Source organism: Amia ocellicauda, unplaced genomic scaffold (assembly GCF_036373705.1).
Source record: "Amia ocellicauda isolate fAmiCal2 unplaced genomic scaffold, fAmiCal2.hap1 HAP1_SCAFFOLD_60, whole genome shotgun sequence".
NCBI lineage: Eukaryota > Metazoa > Chordata > Actinopteri > Amiiformes > Amiidae > Amia > Amia ocellicauda.
In genome coordinates, this window is record NW_027102990.1 from 278,955 (window position 1) to 297,527 (window position 18,573).

Here is an 18,573-nt window from a genome sequence, read left to right on the forward strand (position 1 = left end):
CGGCTCGGGCAGCTGATGTCCGGCATTAAGAGGGTCCCGCTGGGCTGCAAAGCCCCGCAACTGAAACACGTCGTGTCCTTCCGAAGGCAGCTGTATATGATCCTCAATAACATCAATGAGGATCTTAATGTCTCCGAAGTTGGATCTCTCTTGCTGCCACCACCACGAAGATTGCTCTTTAGTAATGTTGGAAAGTCAAAGACAGCAACCGTCAGGGTTCTTGCATATGACGTATTCGTGCTGCACCTCTCTGCAAGGATCCAGGACAGTTTGTCAATGTAAACTCCAGTGCCTGGGAATATTTCCACCTAAAAGACAATGGTAAATAAAAAACAAGTTTATCCCCAAACTATTCTTATATTGTGTTAAGTGGAATACATTATCAGTAAGGCTGTGATTTTGTTACAGAAATGTGTTATTAAAGACCACAGTATGTCTCAATTCTAAGTTTATTAATTTACAGACATAATAAAGTCAGTGAATCTGTGACACCCATAATTCAATTACATTCTTATTATCAACTATAACTATGAATATAACTGATAATGTAGCATCATTAGATTGTTTACAACCAATATTTGTTTTCAATATATATATTTTTACCTTGTCTTTGTAATATTGTAGACCAAGAGTGTTATACCTGTTTTGGTGATTCTTTGTCAGATTCAGAACAATTTGCTGTGGGGCTGTCAGAACCACTTGATGGTGACACACTTTTGTCTTCATTGCTGATAAATGTGGCTTTTGTTACAATTTTTTTCAGATTGTCCAAAAGGTCTGGAATCTCTGGAGAAAAAATCTTAGTATTAAATGATAATCATTTCTAGTAATATATTTAATACAAAGTGAAAACAAAACCATCAATGCCTGCAATTATACTTGAGAGACTTGCTCTATGTTATTGGCAAACTGACCTTTTTGTGGGTCATTAACATTAGCTACAAAAAAATAAAAGAGATAAAATACAAGAATTACCAGGTCTAATGTAATGCATATAGTCATTAATGTAGGATTATGAAGTTATGTTGAAAAACTTTATTTAATAATCAGTATTATTAAACTATTAGACAGTGCACATTAAGAGTCTGTATTGTGGTTCTAGATTACTTCAGTATGATCAACTATAATACATTACTCTGGAATCTAAATTACTGAAGAATAACATTTATCAAGGTAAGGAATTATTTGCTATAAATAAAAAAACTTACCATCAACCATACGGTTTCGAAGACATTGGTTTTCATTTTTAAGTCTTGTGTTTTCCTTTTCGAGCTGCTTAACGTTTTGCTGTAGCTCAACTTCACTGGACTCTTTAAATGTCTGTAGAATATGACGGGATCTAATTCTTGAAGCTCCATCGGTTTTCTTTCTTATTTTGTGCTGTATTCAGAGAGGAAAAGAGTTTAAAATGAAAAAATATATATATATGAATATGATTAAAGAAAAACAATCCTGCAATACATTTATTTAATATTTGCAGTAATTATCTCACCGGTAACTGTGGTTCATCAAGGTCACTATCATCTGAAATTTGAAGTTTTTTGTTTGGTTTAGGTACTCTCTTCATTTTAGGACAGGGCATTTTTGTTAGGTCATTAAGTTTTCTTCTTAGTTCGCCTTCTTTTCCTAAAATAAAAATAAAATAAATAAAACCCTGCATTATGTCCACAGATATTTGGGGATTATATTTATTTGTCATAAAAATACTGTGCTTTGACCATACAAATTAAGATGAACAGCCAACACTGAATCAAAACTGAAGTTAAATTATATCTGGTTTAATTTATTTTGTGATTTGGGGGATTTTATTGTAAAGCACAACACACAATAAATCGTTCTTACAAATGCCAGTCAAGTATGACGAGTTTTTAGCGCCCTCACCACCACCTACCATGTTATAAGAGTATGTTAGAAGTACAACACATTAATAACTTAAACATTCATTTCAAATATACTGTGATTGTATATATCAAATAGCATGTAAAGACTTTAATGTTTTTTTTTTTAATAAACATTGTTACCAGTCATAATGATCTGCGCTTCATGGACAGGCCATCCACCTTTTGGAGGTTTGTTCGTGTCTCTCCACTCTGCTCTGAAGTTTCGAGTCGTCTCTTCGTCATCATCAGCAATGCTGAATAAATCAAAATTGCGAAAGCAAGCAGTGGGAATCACGCTGTAAGAGTCTTTGTCGACCCCGCTTTCCCACTTCACCAACGCGTGCATCACCGCCATACTACCTTCACCTTCTCGTTCGTTTTTTCTGCGCCTTTTTCCCCCGACAAGTCACGGCACAAAAAACAGTCCCGCTCTGCATTCTGGTACTTGGCGTTCTTAATAACACCAACAGGGTGTAATCGCATAGACCACTCGAGTATAAAGTACTACATATCCCATCTGTTACAGTTTTTTTTCTTCTTCTGAAACTGCAAGCGCACTACATAAAGTTTGGCAAATGAAGAAATTTGGATGATGAGTTTACAATCTTATAAACAGTATTTATGTAAACCTAGATATGCAATTCCAAAAAGAACAGCATCGAGATGGTGAAACAGGATACAAAAATAATAATACAATGTTTATACTTTTTGTATTTTAATTACAGTATGTAATTATTGCCTTTTGATTTACATTTACAGAAAAAGAACGGCGGCAAACGTGGACTACCCAACAAGAAGCAACAAAGTTACTAAAATATCAGATTCTCAGGTAAGCTTCATGCAGCCATACATGTATAATTATAAAATCAATCCAAAAAATAGACCTTGTTTACCCTACAACTGATTTGAGTGTTAATTCTATTTAAGATATAAAAAAATATTTTATTTTCTGAACTAATAATCTGTGAACATTCTATTATCTCTATAATTTTAATTAATACATTTACTTTATTATTGGTGGAACATTATATTTTTCAGCTCAGATGATTTCACGTACCATCAATTTTTCTGTTAATAAATGTGCAAAAACAAATCAGATGGATAGGCCCCTACATATGAACATTAAGTTAAAGGCCTAGAGTGAGTGTTCTTCACTTCCAGTCATGGCGGGCCACAATCCAGCTCTTTGTAACTCATCAACAACCAAAGACCTGGGAAAAGGGTTAAATGGCTTCAGTTAAGCCAATTAGGTAATTAAGAGCTCAACTGGAAAAAAAACAGCAGGCATAGGGGTACTTTAGGACCACAGTCACTGATATAACCTACAATGTTGTTGTAATGAAAATCAGCAGACAGTGGGCCTCCTCCAGGACTAAGGTTGAGAAGCACTGGTCTTGAAGACCACAATAACAATCGACCTCAAGGGCTAGGGATATTCGAGGTGATGCTAAACCAGTCCTGAATGTTTAAATATAATGTTATTTTCTTGTAGTGTGCCGTTGCTGTTAATGCAACCAGTTATATTGAGCCATCAAATACAGAAGCTGACGAAAGACATCAACATGTAAATTTAGTTGTAAATTTAAAGTGTGTGTGAAAAGTATTTTGTATATGGAGATTAACCCATAGTTTCACAGATAAATTGTGGACCAGTGATATTCAGGATCTTCAAAACAAGTCCTGAATGCTCAAACTTAACACTTCTTTTTTTAGAGTGTCGTTGCTGTCAATCCAGCCAGTGATGTGGAGCCATCAGATACAGAAGCTGATGAAAAACAACATGTAAATTTCCTAAATTAATATGGTGCATCAAAATACTTATTTAGCACTTTCAACTGTTTCTTTGTGATTCCTAAAATTACTTTACAGGCTGGGGCTGGGGGAAGACACTGCGCCCGCCTGGAGAAGCCTGTACAAGCCCCCCTCAATAAGAGAGCTGGCAATCTGCAGTGGAGGGTGTTACACACCATTATTGCTGTCAATTCTTTTATTACTGTTCTTAACCCTGCTGTGTCCGACGCCTGCCCATTCTGTGCTCAGAGAGAGACCGTGTTTCACTGTTTCAGCACTTGCTCTCGGTTGTCACCCATTTTTAGTCTTTTAACTCGTCTTTTTACTGATCTTAACCTGATTTTTAACACAAAGGTTTTTATTTTAGGGGCGCGATACACCAGAAAGACCAAACATGTGGACCAGCTGGTAAACTTCTTGCTGGGCCAGGCTAAAATGGCCGTCTATAAGACTAGGAAGAACAGAGTGTGTGGGGAGGGCAGTGAGGATGCAGTGAGAGTGTTTGCCATGCTGGTCAAGTGCAGAGTCAGACTAGAGTTTAACTATTACAGGCTGATGAATGATTTGGAGAGTTTTGAACAGGTCTGGTGTATTAATGATGCTCTTTGTGAATTGTATGACGGGGAGTTGGTTTTTATTATGTAATTCATTTATAGGGTTTAGTATTTGATGGTTGTTTTGTTGTGTGTATTGGGTTGCTTTCTTTAAAAGTGTACAGATCAGTGGCGGAGTTAATGCTTGTTGGGGGGAGACAAACAAAGGGGAACACTATTTTTTATTTATTTATTTATTTTCTTTTGTATGAATTATTGCGTGTTGCAAACAGGCAATGAAGTCTGATAAAAGTCAAAAAGTCTCTCTCTCTCTCACACACACACACACAGCCAGCAAGACACACAGAGCCAGCCAGCTCAGCGATGACATCACAAACATCTCTCTCAGGTGACTCCTATGACATCACAGAGCACGTACATTCCGTTGCTTGCCGTCTGTCAACCACTCAGTCACTGCCAGCCAGACTGGCTGGCTGACTGGATGGTGGGGCTGCTTGCTGCTGCTGCGTACCTTAGCAAGCTTATTTGCTTGACCGGCCTTCCTCCTCCGCCCACATGCCCACCTATGTCCGATCTGCTGTTCACCTGGATCACAGCTCCGCCCCAACAAGGCAGAGCCTCCCAAGAATGGTACAAACTCACCCACGATCCCCTCCACGGAAAGCTATAGCAAAAGGCAAAAGCATTATACGTAATGAAGAGGAACCCGAGTCCAAGACGCATCCGACCAGCCATACATATTTGTGTGTATTAAAGATCACATTTTATTACATTTAGATTTTCTGTACTTTATTACATCTTTTTGTGATTTTTAAATGTATTGTTTCTTTTCCTTATATATGTATGTATGTATGTATGTATGTGTGTGTGTGTCTGTGTGAGTGTATGTGTTTGTGTGTCTCTGTGTGAAAGTGAGTGTGTGTGTGTCTGTCTCTGTGTTTGTGTGTCTGTCTCTGTGTGAAAGTGAGTGTGTGTGCGTGTGTCTGTCTGTGAAAGTGTGTGTGTGTGTGTGGGTGTGACAGTGTGTATGAGTGTCTGTCTGTCATGTAACACGCACATCTGTGAGGGCACCATTTTTGCAGAAAGAGATGTACACATTTTGGAGCAACATATGCTGCCATCCAGACATCGTCTTTTCCAGGGACATCCCTGCATTTTTCAGCAGGATAACGCCAAACCACATTCTGCCCAGATTACAAGCGCATGGTTGCGTAGGCAGAGAGTGCGGGTGCTAGCATGGCCTGCCTGCAGTCCTGACCTGTCTCCGAATTGAGAATGTGTGGCGCACTATGAAGTGCAAATTAAGACAACGAAGGCCCTGTGCAGTTGCGCAGCTGAGGAAATGCATAATGGATGAATGGGGGGAAATCCCACTTGCTAAACTTAACCAAGTGGTGTCTTCAGTGCCCAAGTGCTTAATAAGTGTTATTAAAAGAAAAGGTGATGTTACATAGTGGTAAACAGTCGACTGTCCCAACTTTCTTGGTTTCTTTTCACTGCTAATGAGATGCTGTAGAGTGAGTTAGTTATATTGCTTTCAGGAGCTCTAATCGTATTGATGAGTTCATGCAGCATTTGTAATTGAATTTCAAAAAGAAATCCTTGCTGTCTGGCCTGTGTGTATGAGATGTACTCTGTCAATCTTTGGCTAACAACTGAAACATTGGTAGAACAGAAATGGCAACATAAAAAAGAAAAGTACATTTTAAAAGAGCACATTAAATAGGATGAATATACAGTTTTTTACAATCACTTTGTCACTAATTTCAGAACCTTGATGTCATTTTTCAAAACTCTAGACACAAAACTCAAAACGGTCATCACTTGTAACACAGGCTGTCCAATGTTCAAAACATTGCATTGTGCATTCATATCTTTAAAGAAACCTTGCACTTGCAGACTTGTTGGTTCAAATAATTCATTTATCATGAAATACCATAGTAACATTTATTTAGATCACCCACACAGAAGATACCGATAGTTTCACTGTGTAGTTGTTCGTACAATCATTAAATATTGTAGTACAAAATATGTGATACATGTTTCATTATGGTACTACACATAAATACATCACTGTAAAAGGACTAGTAGAGAGAATACTACAGACACAGTGGAATCATTGAACAAAATCTGAAATGTATTGATGCAATACAATCAAATCACACCATAGGTTTCTTTGAAGCCATGCAACAATAATTAGCTACAAAAAAGAACAAAACTACAGTAAAATGTCAACTGCAGTGTTCCTCACCTGGCTTAGTGTAAAACAAAGGATTGATTACTGTACTTCTGAATTTCCATCAGCCCTGTGTTCAGGTTCAGGTTCTCACAACCATTTTTCACAAGAGGCATCTTGAAACTGAACATACCTGAACATACTCAGTCATCAGCTGCTTCACTCTGTCTGCATTTCTTTCAAAAGGCACACTATACTCTGTGCTACACATTGGTATGCAGTATACAGTCATTTGACAGTTGAGAGTAGCCTAATGTTTAGTGCATGCTGAAGACTTGCCGCTTCTCAGTACGGAAATTTCTGATGATTGAGGCCACAGTTGATCCTGAGTTGATTCTGAGGTTTGATTGAATCATTGTAGCTGCCTCAGTCATGGTCATGCCATGATTTACAACATGCTCTACAACTATTTCTCGGATTTCACTGGACACTATTTGCTGTTGCTGCCGCTGTCTGGTCCGTGGCCTTGTCCTCTACCACGTTCCCCCAACACCTCTCAAATGAGGCCCATGGCTGCCTCTCTGGTGAGGCCTAAGCCCTCCTCTATGACGAGGCCCACGACCACCTCTCAGAAGGGGTGCATGTCCCCTTCCATTCCTTTGACCACCACGTCTTCCTCCTCCCACTGCTTGACCTCTATTGTGACCTGGATGACTTGCCGGCTCCATGTTATCACTGTGTTGCTGGGGTGGATAGCACTCATTTCACTCGATACTCGTACCACAATGTGAAATCAATCATCAATAACCAGTTGGCAGTATTGGAAAAGCAATTACAAGGGCCTGCATACATACAGTAATGTCAAATCTGATGTGGAAGAACAATCATCTTCAACCAGGTTGGAGCGTTAGTTGCAATGCCTTTAATACACGCAGCGTGGAGAGGAACAGTGACTCAAGTAGATCCCAAAGTCGCTCTGCCTTCATTTTAACAGTCAGAGCTTTTATACACAAAAATCAAAGAGCTGGTTATAATCAGAAAGTCATTACTATGTTATCTTAAAAGTTAGCTAAGCAGAATTTATATCATTATAGGACAGAGTTCATAGATCAACACATGGATTAGGGAGCAGGCACTTCAATCATACTGTTTGACATTGTCTCCAAGATTCTCATCGTAAATAACAAACAGAAATCAAACTACCTTCTGGCCTGACCTTCTAGCTTGACCTTATCTTTCTTAAGTATACAAGAGAGAAAAACAGGTATTAGAGAAAAAAATTCTAACTTTCCTTCCACACTGCAAACATGGTGTGGAAAAGTGCTACATGATGATGAATGATGATGAAATATTACATCCATAGATAATGTAGTCCAACTGGTTCATGCTCCTCGTTTATTGATGTCAATGGATCTCATTATCCTGAAACTTTCATGATCGAAACATGGAATATTGTTTGTCAGTTTCCATAAAATTATGCATTAAGAATAATGCAACAGTCACTTATCATTTTGAGCAGCTGTATCAATTGATAGTTAGATCTTTGTAATGAAATGAATAGACAGTGATCTCAGATGTAATGTGTGAATTGCATTTTGAAATGGTAATACTTTGATGTTAAGTTGTGTCATTTTAGTTCAATGAACAAATGATCTGAGGTTGATGTGTATTGTATCCAAGCAATTGTAAAAAAGTGTTAGAGTTTTGAAAAATGTGCATTTTGATCATCGGGTGTGAGTTTAGTGTCTAGAGTTTTGAAAAATGACATCAAGGTTCTGAAATGAGTGCCAAAGTGATTGTAAAAAAGTGTAATATCAGGGGACAGTGGCTATTAGTGATCTGGCCTTCCGTGGCCTCTGTATTAATGTAACAGGTCACATTGTATGTGTACACTTATACTTGATAGTATAATATAGTACAAGTAAAAAACATACATAGGTATCATAGAAGTATTTTGCAGAAATGATTATGGATAGTTATCAAAATGGAGAGGAAATGCTAAATCCAGTCTCCCCAGGCTGAGCTTCTATTGCTGCACCTGCTGGCCCCACTATATGGATAGAGCCACACCAAGTACAAGAGTCTCCCCATTGCTATTTATATCTCCCTATCCAGTCTTCTATAAGTGTCAGGGTGGGGTGCCTATTCCCCTGCATGCTTTGAAACCTATAGCACCTGGGACGCACACTTGGGATCCGGTTCCTCTGCCCCTCACATACACATGAGGAATCCCAGGTGCTCAATACGTCATACTGTCTCTTTCATCTCATGTGTAAACTATGGACAAATACATGACTAAACGTGTTTAGTTGCTTTTCCCAGAATGCTTTGCGATATGCAAATAACGGGGACTATGATTGGCTCCCTGACATTACCCACACTGCGACTGATGCTACCCATTTCACTACCCAACAAAGACCCATAATATGCGTGTGTCTGTCTGTCTGTCTGTCAAAGTATGTGTGTGTGTTTCTGTGTGTGTCTGTGTCTGTCTGTCTGTGTGTGAAAGTGTGTGTGTGTCTGTCTGTCTGTCTGTCATGTAACTTGCACATCTGTGAGGGCACCACTAATGCAGAAAGAGATGTACACATATTGTTTATTTTCCATATATATGTATGTATGTATGTATGCATGTCCAATTGCTTTGACAATACAAATGAATTGAATTGAGAGGGAGAGAGAGAGAGTAAGAGAGAGAGAGAGAGACAGACAGACAGACAGACAGAGACACACACACACACACACACACACACACAGAGAGCCAGCCAGCCAGCTCAGCGATGACATGACGAGCCTCTCTCAGCTTACTGCTATGACATCACAGAGCACGTACATTCCGTTTAACAAATCGTTAAACAAAAAAGGTTATAAACACATTGACTACAATACCGGTTAGTAAGACGAAGGTGAGTCTCTCGTTAGTATTATTAGTCAGACATTAAATAACTACGCAGGTTAGTATTTATGTCAGGTAACTTCTCGTTATATATATATCAGTCTCATTTACGTTTAGGTGCCGAGAAAGATCCTATTTGTTACCACAATTTCCCTTAACTGATTATTATTCAATGATTAAGGATAGGCAGGGCCACCAATAATCTAATGTCTATTAACTTGTGTCAATTTCAGACTAAACAGTTAAACAGGAATGAGAAGATATTTCTCGGCGTTGACAGATTTTATTTCTAAAATTATCAACAAAACAGTTTAATGCAACTCACATTTATATTTAAGAAAACTAAATGATATTACACATTCTAGAGTTATGAATCACAGATTAACATTTCTAATTGATTTCTCAAATGTCATGAATCACAAACTCCAAACTGTTAAACTTATGTGAACTTCGTCGCAGAGAGGCCTGTCTGGCTTCGGGCTCAGATAACAGCACACGGCACAAGGTCCGTGTGGTTTGGAACAAAGGCAGTCCGGTTCGGCTTTGTCCAAGAACTTCCACTCAGTCGATGCACCTGGAAGTTGGGGTTTCGCGAATGTAGAGTCTTTTCCAAACAGATTTTCCACTGGTTTGAAGGCTCCAAGGTTGTGCACAAAATCTTCTTTGTAAGCATGGTTCCACCGTAGTTACTTGAAGACGAAGTCTTTGAGGAAAGCAGGGCCCTGTTTGTTCCAAGGGTCAAGTTTCTTAAGACTCAAATAGCTATTTAAGTGACTGACACTTTCGTATTCAGTCGACTTAGTCAATTGTCCAGCTGTAAAACTCCACTGATCAGGTGGGTCTGTGAAGTTATTTATTTAATAAAGTCCTTTAAAAGAATTCTTCGTACGGCTCAATCTCCTTCTCCCAGTTTAACTCTTCTGTTGCCGGCAAAGACTTGGTTGGTTTCTGATTCCGGTTCTGGCAACAGAGCTACAGGTTGAGCTGTGGCAGCGAGTTTCTGGTTCAGGTGAGAGAGAGAGAGAGAGAAAGACTGTCCGCTGTTCCTTATAGTCTGTCAGATCAGTAGGTGATTGGTCCCTGAGTTCTTGAGATTGGATTTCAGTTTCAGCCCCCAGTGTCCTATTGGAGGGAGGCTTTATTTATGACTGATGTCAATCCATGCCATCTTTTGGAAATGCCGGTTGGCCTGGGTTCGTAGCTCTATGTCGGGATTTCGGCTCTCATCCACTTCAAAGAGTTTTTATCACCTACAGGCCCCTTTCTCCAGACATCTCATAGCAGAATTCCAAACTATTTGGCCTCTTCTCGGTGCCATCCTCCCCAAAACTGTCACTTTGATGCAAACCAGTTCCAAGCTGATGAGCTAAGGAAATCTGATAACTTTGGGGGGGGAGAGGTCTTCTTTAGATCAGTGCTTCAGCTCAGAGCCCAAATGCTCTTATCCAAATACACCCAACATAACGCTACATATGTATGTATGTATGTATATATGTGTAGAAGGAAAATTAGAAATTATTTTCTTACACCTGTTTTTCTCTCTTGTATACTTAAGAAAGATACGGTCAAGCTAGAAGGTCAGCCCAGAAGATAGTTTGATTTCTGTTTGTTATTTACGATGAGAACCTTGGAGACAATGTCAAACGGTATGACCTACGTGCCTGTTCCCTAAAACCATGTGTTGACCTATGAACTCTGTTCTATAATGATATATGTTCTGCTTAGTTAGCCTTTAAGATAACATAGTAATGACTTTCTAGCATGTATGGATGGATGTATGTATGTATATATATATATATATATATATATATGTATGTATGTATGTCCAATTGCTTTGACAATACAAATGAATTGAATTGAGAGGAAGAGAGAGAGAGAGAGAGAGAGAGAGAGAGAAAGAGAGAGAGAGAGACAGACAGACAGACAGACAGCTCAGCGATGACATCACGAGCCTCTCTCAGCTGACTGCTATGACATCACAGAGCACGTACATTCCGTTGCTTGTCGTCTGTCAACCACTCAGTCACTGCTAGCCAGACTGTCCCTAAGACAAAGTGTACAATACTTCAATTATATCTCCTCCAGACAGAAAGAGAGTGTTAAGAGCTACGATAAAGTTACCCAGGAGACGTAAAAAGCTTGCAGCACCAGGTATTTCCAGGAGGTCCCACATTCAAGTAATGACCAGGCCCTGCCCCGTTTAGCTTCCGAGATCTGACGAGATGGGGCGCGTTCAGGACGGTGTGGTTGCATGGCAAGAGGCCTGGCTGTATGATGTCTCTTAAAGGCTGGAGGGTATTGATGGAACTTCCAGCAAAAAAAAAAAAAAAAGAAAAACGGAGGGAAAAATATCAGTGCAGCAAATGGTGTTGAAAGTAGCCGGGTACGTGTACAATTCTTCAATTATATCTCCTCCAGACTGAAAGAGAGTATTAAGAGCTACGATGAAGTTACACAGGATACGTAAAAAGCTTGCATCACCTGGTATTTCCAGGAGGTCACCCATCCAAGTACTAACCAGGCCCTGGCCCGTTTAGTTTCCAAGGTCTGACGAGATCGGGCGCGTTCAGGACGGTGTGGCCGAAAGCCAAGAGGCCTGGCTGCATGATGTCTCTTAATGGCTGGAGGGTATTGACAGAACTTCCAGCAAAAAAAAAATGAAAAAAGAAAAATGGAGGGAAAAATATCTGTGCAGTAAAGGGTATTGAAAGTAGCCGGGTACGTGTACAATTCTTCAATTAAATCTCCTCCAGACAGAAAGAGAGTATTAAAAGCTACGACGAAGTTCCCCAGGTGACGTAAACAGCTTGCAGCACCTGGTACTTCCAGGAGTTCTCCCATCCAAGTACTGACCAGGTCCTGCCCCGTTTAGTTTCCGAGATCTGACGAGATTGGGGGCGTTTAGGACGGTGTGGCCGCAAGCCGAGAGGCCTGGCTGCATGATGTCTCTTAAAGGCTGGCGGGTATTGACGGAACTTCTAGCAAAAAAAAAAAAAAAAAAAAAAAAAGAAAAACGGAGGCAAAAATATCAGTGCAGCAAAGGGTGTTGAAAGTAGCCGGGTACGTGTACAATTCTTCAATTATATCTCCTCCAGACTGAAAGAGAGTATTAAGAGCTACGATGAAGTTACCCAGGAGACGTAAAAAGCTTGCAGCACCTGGTATTTCCAGGAGGTCAACAATCCAAGTACTGACCAGGCCCTGCCCCGTTTAGCATCCGAGATCTGACGAGATTGGGGGCGTTTAGGACGGTGTGGCCGCAAGCCGAGAGGCCTGGCTGCATGATGTCTCTTAAAGGTTGGCGGGTATTGACGGAACTTCCAGCAAAAAAAAAAAAAAAAAAAAAAAAAAAAAAGAAAAATGGATGGAAAAATATCAGTGCAGCAAAGGGTGTTGACAGTAGCTGGGTACGTGTACAATACTTCAATTATATCTCCTCCAGACAGATAGAGAGTATTAAGAGCTACGATAAAGTTACCCAGGAGACGTAAAAGCTTGCAGCACTAGGTATTTCCAGGAGGTCTCACATTCAAGTACTGACCAGGTCCTGCCCCGTTTAGCTTCCGGGATCTGATGAGATCGGTCGCGCTCAGGACGGTGTGGTCGCAAGCAAGAGGCCTGGCTGCATGATGTCTCTTAAAGGCTGGAGGGTATTGACGGAACTTCCAGCAAAATAAAAAAGAAAAAAGAAAAATGGAGGGAAAAATATCAGTGCAACAAAGGATGTTGAAAGTAGCCGGGTACGTGTACAATTCTTCAATTATATCTCCTCCAGACTGAATGAGAGTATTAAGAGCTACAATGAAGTTACCCAGGAGACGTAAAAAGCTTGCAGCACCTGGTATTTCCAGGAGGTCACCCATCCAAGTACTGACCAGGCCTTGCCCCGTTTAGCTTCCAAGATCTGTTGAGATCGGGCGCGTTCAAGACGGTGTGGCCGCAAACCAAGAGGCCTGGCTGCATGATGTATCTTAAAGGCTGGCGGGTATTGACGGAACTTCCAGCAAAAAAAAAAAAAAAAAAAAATAGAAAAATGGAGGGAAAAATATCAGTGTAGGAAAGGGTGTTGAAAGTAGCCGGGTACGTGTACAATTCTTCAATTATATCTCCTGCAGACTGAAAGAGAGTATTAAGAGCTACGATGAAGTTACCCAGGAGACGTAAAGAGCTTGCAGCACCTGGTATTTCTAGGAGGTCTCCCATCCAAGTACTGACCAGGCCCTGCCCCGTTTATCTTCCGAGATCTGACGAGATCGGGCGCGTTAAGGACGGTGTGGCCGCAAGCCAAGAAACCTGGCTGCATAATGTCTCTTAAAGGCTGGCGGGTATTGACGGAACTTCCAGCAGAAAAATAAAATTAAAATTAAAATAAAAAAATGGATGGAAAAATATCAGTGCAGGAAAGGGTGTTGAAAGTAGCCGGGTACGTGTACAATTCTTCAATTATATCTCCTCCAGACAGAAAGAGAGTATTAAGAGCTACGATGAAGTTACCCAGGAGACGTAAAAAGCTTGCAGCACCTGGTATTTCTAGGAGGTCTCCCATCCAAGTACTGACCAGGCCCTGCCCCGTTTAGCTTCCGAGATCTGACGAAATCGGGCGCATTCAGGACGGTGTGGCCACAAGCCGAAAGGCCTGGCTGCATGATGTCTCTTAAAGGTTGGCGGGTATTGACGGAACTTCCAGCAAAAAAAAAAAAGAAAAAAAGAAAAAAGAAAAATGGATGGAAAAATATCAGTGCAGCAAAGGGTGTTGACAGTAGCTGGATACGTGTACAATACTTCAATTATATCTCCTCCAGACAGAGAGAGAGTATTAAGAGCTACGATAAAGTTACCCAGGAGACGTAAAAGCTTGCAGCACTAGGTATTTCCAGGAGGTCTCACAGTCATGTACTGACCAGGTCCTGCCCCGTTTAGCTTCTGAGATCTGACGAGATCGGGCGCGTTCAGGATGGTGTGGCCGCAAGCCGAGATGCCTGGCTGCATGATGTCTCTTAAAGGCTGGCGGGTATTGACGGAACTGCCAGCAAAAAAAAAAAAGAAAAATAGAGGGAAATATACCAGTGCAGCAAAGGGTGTTGAAAGTAGCCGGGTACGTGTACAATTCTTCAATTATATCTCCTGGAGACAGAAAGAGAGTATTAAGAGCTACGATGAAGTTACCCAGCAGACGTAAAAAGCTTGCAGCACCTGGTATTTCTAGGAGGTCTCCCATCCAAGTACTGACCAGGCCCTGCCCCGTTTAGCTTCCGAGATCTGACGAGATCGGGCGCATTCAGGGCGGTGTGGCCACAAGCCGAAAGGGCTGGCTGCATGATGTCTCTTAAAGGTTGGCGGGTATTGACGGAACTTCCAGCAAAAAAAAAAAAAAAAAAAATAGAAAAATGGAGGGAAAAATATCAGTGCAGGAAAGGGTGTTGAAAGTAGCCGGGTACGTGTACAATTCTTCAATTATATCTCCTGCAGACTGAAAGAGAGTATTAAGAGCTACGATAAAGTTACCCAGGAGACGTAAAAGCTTGCAGCACCTGGTATTTCCAGGAGGTCTCACATTCAAGTACTGACCAGGTCCTGCCCCGTTTAGCTTCCGAGATCTGACAAGATCGGGCGCGTTCAGGACGGTGTGGCCACAAGCCGAAAGGCCTGGCTGCATGATGTCTCTTAAAGGCTGGCGGGTATTGACGGAATTTCCAGCAAAAAAAAAAAAAAAAAAAAAGAAAAATGGATGGAAAAATATCAGTGCAGCAAAGGGTGTTGACAGTAGCTGGGTACGTGTACAATTCTTCAATTAAATCTCCTCCAGACAGAAAGAGAGAATTAAGAGCTACGATAAAGTTACCCAGGAGACGTAAAAGCTTGCAGCACCAGGTATTTCCAGGAGGTCTCCCATCCAAGTACTGACCAGGCCCTGCCCCGATAGCTTCCGAGATCTGACGAGATCGGGCGCGTTCAGGACGGTGTGGCCACAAGCCGAAAGGCCTGGCTGCATGATGTCTCTTAAAGGTTGGCGGGTATTGACGGAACTTCCAGCAAAAAAAAAAAAAAAAAAAAATAGAAAAATGGAGGGAAAAATATCAGTGCAGGAAAGGGTGTTGAAAGTAGCCGGGTACGTGTACAATTCTTCAATTATATCTCCTGGAGACAGAAAGAGAGTATTAAGAGCTACGATGAAGTTACCCAGGTCGACGTAAAAAGCTTTCAGCACCTGGTATTTCCAGGAGGTCACCCATCCAATTACTGACGAGGCCCTGCCCAGTTTTTCTTCCGAGATCTGACGAGATCTTGCGTCTTCAGGACGGTGTGGCCTCAAGCCAAGAGGCCTGGCTGCATGATGTCTCTTAAAGGCTGGAGGGTATTGATGGAACTTCCAGGAAAAAACAAAAGAAAAAAGAAAAATGGAGGGAAAAATATCAGTGCAGCAAAGCGTGTTGAAGGTAGCCGGGTACGTGTACAATTCTTCAATTATATCTCCTGCAGACAGATAGAGAGTATTAAGAGCTACGATAAAGTTACCCAGGAGACGTAAAAGCTTGCAGCACCAGGTATTTCCAGGAGGTCTCACATTCAAGTACTGACCAGGTCCTGCCCCGTTTAGCTTCCGAGATCTGACGAGATCGGGCGCGTTCAGGACGGTGTGGCCGCAAGCCGAGATGTCTGGCTGCATGATGTCTCTTAAAGGCTGGCGGGTATTGACGGAATTTCCAGCAAAAAAAAAAAAAAAAAAAATAGAAAAATGGAGGGAAAAATATCAGTGCAGGAAAGGGTGTTGAAAGTAGCCGGGTACGTGTACAATTCTTCAATTATATCTCCTGGAGACAGAAAGAGAGTATTAAGAGCTACGATGAAGTTACCCAGGAGACGTAAAAGGCTTGCAGCACCTGGTATTTCTAGGAGGTCTCCCATCCAAGTACTGACCAGGCCCTGGTCCGTTTAGCTTCCGAGATCTGACGAGATCGGGTGCATTCAGGACAGTGTGGCCGCAATCCAAGAGGCCTGGCTGCATGATGTCTCTTAAAGGTTGGCGGGTATTGACGGAACTTCCAGCAAAAAAAAAAAAAAAAAAGAAAAATGGATGGAAAAATATCAGTGCAGCAAAGGGTGTTTACAGTAGCTGGGTACGTGTACAATACTTCAATTATATCTCCTCCAGACAGAGAGAGAGTATTAAGAGCTACAATAAAGTTACCCAGGAGACGTAAAAGCTTGCAGCACTAGGTATTTCCAGGAGGTCTCACATTCATGTACTGACCAGGTCCTGCCTCGTTTAGCTTCCGAGATCTCACGAGATCAAGCGCGTTCAGGATGGTGTGGCCGCAAGCCGAGATGCCTGGCTGCATGATGTCTCTTCAAGGCTGGCGGGTATTGACGGAACTTCCAGCAAAAAAAAAAAGAAAAAAGAAAAATGGAGGGAAAAATATCAGTGCAGCAAAGGGTTTTGAAAGTAGCCGGGTACGTGTACAATTCTTCAATAATATCTCCTACAGACTGAAAGAGAGTATTAAGAGCTATGATGAAGTTACCCAGGAGACGTAAAAAGCTTGCAGCACCTGGTATTTCCAGGAGGTCACCCATCCAAGTACTGACCAGGCCCTGCCCCGTTAGCTTCAGAGATCTGATCAGATCGGGCGCGTTCAGGACGGTGAGGCCGCAAGCCAAGAGGCCTGGCTGCATGATGTCTCTTAAAGGCTGGCGGGTATTGACGGAACTTCCAGCAAAAAAAAAAAAAAAAAATATGGAAAATGGACGGAAAAATATCAGTGCAGCAAAGGCTGTTGAAAGTAGCCGGGTACGTGTACAATACTTCAATTATATCTCCTCCAGACAGATAGAGAGTATTAGGAGCTACGCTGAAGTTACCCAGGAGATGTAAAAAGCTTTCAGCACCTGGTATTTCCAGGAGGTCACCCATCCAATTACTGACCAGGCCCTGCCCAGTTTTTCTTCCGAGATCTGACGAGATCTTGCGTCTTCAGGACGGTGTGGTCTCAAGCCAAGAGGCCTGGCTGCATGATGTCTCTTAAAGGCTGGAGGGTATTGATGGAACTTCCAGCAAAAAACAAAAGAAAAAAGAAAAATGGAGGGAAACATATCAGTGCAGCAAAGCGTGTTGAAGGTAGCCGGGTACGTGTACAATTCTTCAATTATATCTCCTGGAGACAGAAAGAGAGTATTAAGAGCTACGATGAAGTTACCCAGGAGACGTAAAAGGCTTGCAGCACCTGGTATTTCTAGGAGGTCTCCCATCCAAGTACTGACCAGACCCTGCCCCGTTTAGCTTCCGAGATCTGATGAGATCGGGTGCATTCAGGACAGTGTGGCCGCAATCCAAGAGGCCTGGCTGCATGATGTCTCTTAAAGATTGGCGGGTATTGACGGAACTTCCAGCAAAAAAAAAAAAAAAAAAGAAAAATGGATGGAAAAATATCAGTGCAGCAAAGGGTGTTTACAGTAGCTGGGTACGTGTACAATACTTCAATTATATCTCCTCCAGACAGATAGAGAGTATTAAGAGCTACGATAAAGTTACCCAGGAGACGTAAAAGCTTGCAGCACCAGGTATTTCCAGGAGGTCTCACATTCATGTACTGACCAGGTCCTGCCCCGTTTAGCTTCCAAGATCTGTCGAGATCGGGCGAGTTCAGGATGGTGTGGCCGCAAGCCAAGATGCCTGGCTGCATGATGTCTCTTTAAGGCTGGCGGGTATTGACGGAACTTCCAGCAAGAAAAAAAAATAAAAAAAGAAAAAAGAAAAATGGATGGAAAAATATCAGTGCAGCAAAGGGTATTGACAGTAGCTGGATACGTGAACAATACTTCAATTATATCTCCTCCAGACAGAGAGAGAGTATTAAGAGCTACGATAAAGTTACCCAGGAGACGTAAAAGCTTGCAGCACCAGGTATTTCCAGGAGGTCTCCCATCAAAGTACTGACCAGGCCCTGCCCCGTTTAGCTTCCGAGATCTGACGAGATCGGGCGCGTTCAGGATGGTGTGGCCGCAAGCAGAGATGCCTGGCTGCATGATGTCTCTTAAAGGCTGGCGGGTATTGACGGAACTGCCAGCGAAAAAAAAAAAGAAAAATAGAGGGAAAAATACCAGTGCAGCAAAGGGTGTTGAAAGTAGCCAGGTACGTGTACAATTCTTCAATTATATCTTCTCCAGACTGAAAGAAAGTATTAAGAGCTACGATGAAGTTTCCCAGGAGACGTAAAAAGCTGGCAGCACCTGGTATTTCCAGGAGGTCTCACATTTAAGTACTGACCAGGTCCTGCC

The 18,573-nt window shown here is 41.7% G+C and overlaps 6 non-coding genes and 15 pseudogenes across 6 annotated transcripts; all 21 read right to left on the reverse strand.

Annotated features, from left to right (window-relative positions):
• Nucleotides 1-4,824: 4,824 nt before the first annotated feature.
• On the reverse strand, nt 4,825-4,939 carry LOC136739379 (U5 spliceosomal RNA). The gene has a single exon (XR_010812864.1). It is a non-coding gene; the product is annotated as a U5 spliceosomal RNA (small nuclear RNA).
• Nucleotides 4,940-11,433: 6,494 nt separating this feature from the next.
• On the reverse strand, nt 11,434-11,552 carry LOC136739364 (uncharacterized; annotated as a pseudogene).
• A 214-nt stretch (nt 11,553-11,766) lies between these two features.
• Nucleotides 11,767-11,885, reverse strand: LOC136739266 (uncharacterized; annotated as a pseudogene).
• A 216-nt stretch (nt 11,886-12,101) lies between these two features.
• LOC136739321 (uncharacterized) lies at nt 12,102-12,220 on the reverse strand (annotated as a pseudogene).
• Nucleotides 12,221-12,443: 223 nt separating this feature from the next.
• Nucleotides 12,444-12,562, reverse strand: LOC136739301 (uncharacterized; annotated as a pseudogene).
• Nucleotides 12,563-12,789: 227 nt separating this feature from the next.
• Nucleotides 12,790-12,908, reverse strand: LOC136739348 (uncharacterized; annotated as a pseudogene).
• Nucleotides 12,909-13,123: 215 nt separating this feature from the next.
• LOC136739164 (uncharacterized) lies at nt 13,124-13,242 on the reverse strand (annotated as a pseudogene).
• A 221-nt stretch (nt 13,243-13,463) lies between these two features.
• LOC136739387 (5S ribosomal RNA) lies at nt 13,464-13,582 on the reverse strand. The gene has a single exon (XR_010812872.1). It is a non-coding gene; the product is annotated as a 5S ribosomal RNA (ribosomal RNA).
• A 224-nt stretch (nt 13,583-13,806) lies between these two features.
• LOC136739382 (5S ribosomal RNA) lies at nt 13,807-13,925 on the reverse strand. Its single transcript, XR_010812867.1, has one exon. It is a non-coding gene; the product is annotated as a 5S ribosomal RNA (ribosomal RNA).
• Nucleotides 13,926-14,149: 224 nt separating this feature from the next.
• On the reverse strand, nt 14,150-14,268 carry LOC136739322 (uncharacterized; annotated as a pseudogene).
• A 210-nt stretch (nt 14,269-14,478) lies between these two features.
• Nucleotides 14,479-14,597, reverse strand: LOC136739091 (5S ribosomal RNA). Its single transcript, XR_010812814.1, has one exon. It is a non-coding gene; the product is annotated as a 5S ribosomal RNA (ribosomal RNA).
• A 219-nt stretch (nt 14,598-14,816) lies between these two features.
• Nucleotides 14,817-14,935, reverse strand: LOC136739202 (uncharacterized; annotated as a pseudogene).
• Nucleotides 14,936-15,153: 218 nt separating this feature from the next.
• Nucleotides 15,154-15,271, reverse strand: LOC136739143 (uncharacterized; annotated as a pseudogene).
• A 556-nt stretch (nt 15,272-15,827) lies between these two features.
• Nucleotides 15,828-15,946, reverse strand: LOC136739120 (uncharacterized; annotated as a pseudogene).
• Nucleotides 15,947-16,166: 220 nt separating this feature from the next.
• LOC136739131 (uncharacterized) lies at nt 16,167-16,285 on the reverse strand (annotated as a pseudogene).
• A 215-nt stretch (nt 16,286-16,500) lies between these two features.
• On the reverse strand, nt 16,501-16,619 carry LOC136739354 (uncharacterized; annotated as a pseudogene).
• Nucleotides 16,620-16,835: 216 nt separating this feature from the next.
• Nucleotides 16,836-16,953, reverse strand: LOC136739226 (uncharacterized; annotated as a pseudogene).
• Nucleotides 16,954-17,172: 219 nt separating this feature from the next.
• Nucleotides 17,173-17,291, reverse strand: LOC136739365 (uncharacterized; annotated as a pseudogene).
• A 216-nt stretch (nt 17,292-17,507) lies between these two features.
• On the reverse strand, nt 17,508-17,626 carry LOC136739397 (5S ribosomal RNA). The gene has a single exon (XR_010812882.1). It is a non-coding gene; the product is annotated as a 5S ribosomal RNA (ribosomal RNA).
• Nucleotides 17,627-17,841: 215 nt separating this feature from the next.
• On the reverse strand, nt 17,842-17,960 carry LOC136739307 (uncharacterized; annotated as a pseudogene).
• Nucleotides 17,961-18,184: 224 nt separating this feature from the next.
• On the reverse strand, nt 18,185-18,303 carry LOC136739383 (5S ribosomal RNA). Its single transcript, XR_010812868.1, has one exon. It is a non-coding gene; the product is annotated as a 5S ribosomal RNA (ribosomal RNA).
• Nucleotides 18,304-18,573: the final 270 nt, after the last annotated feature.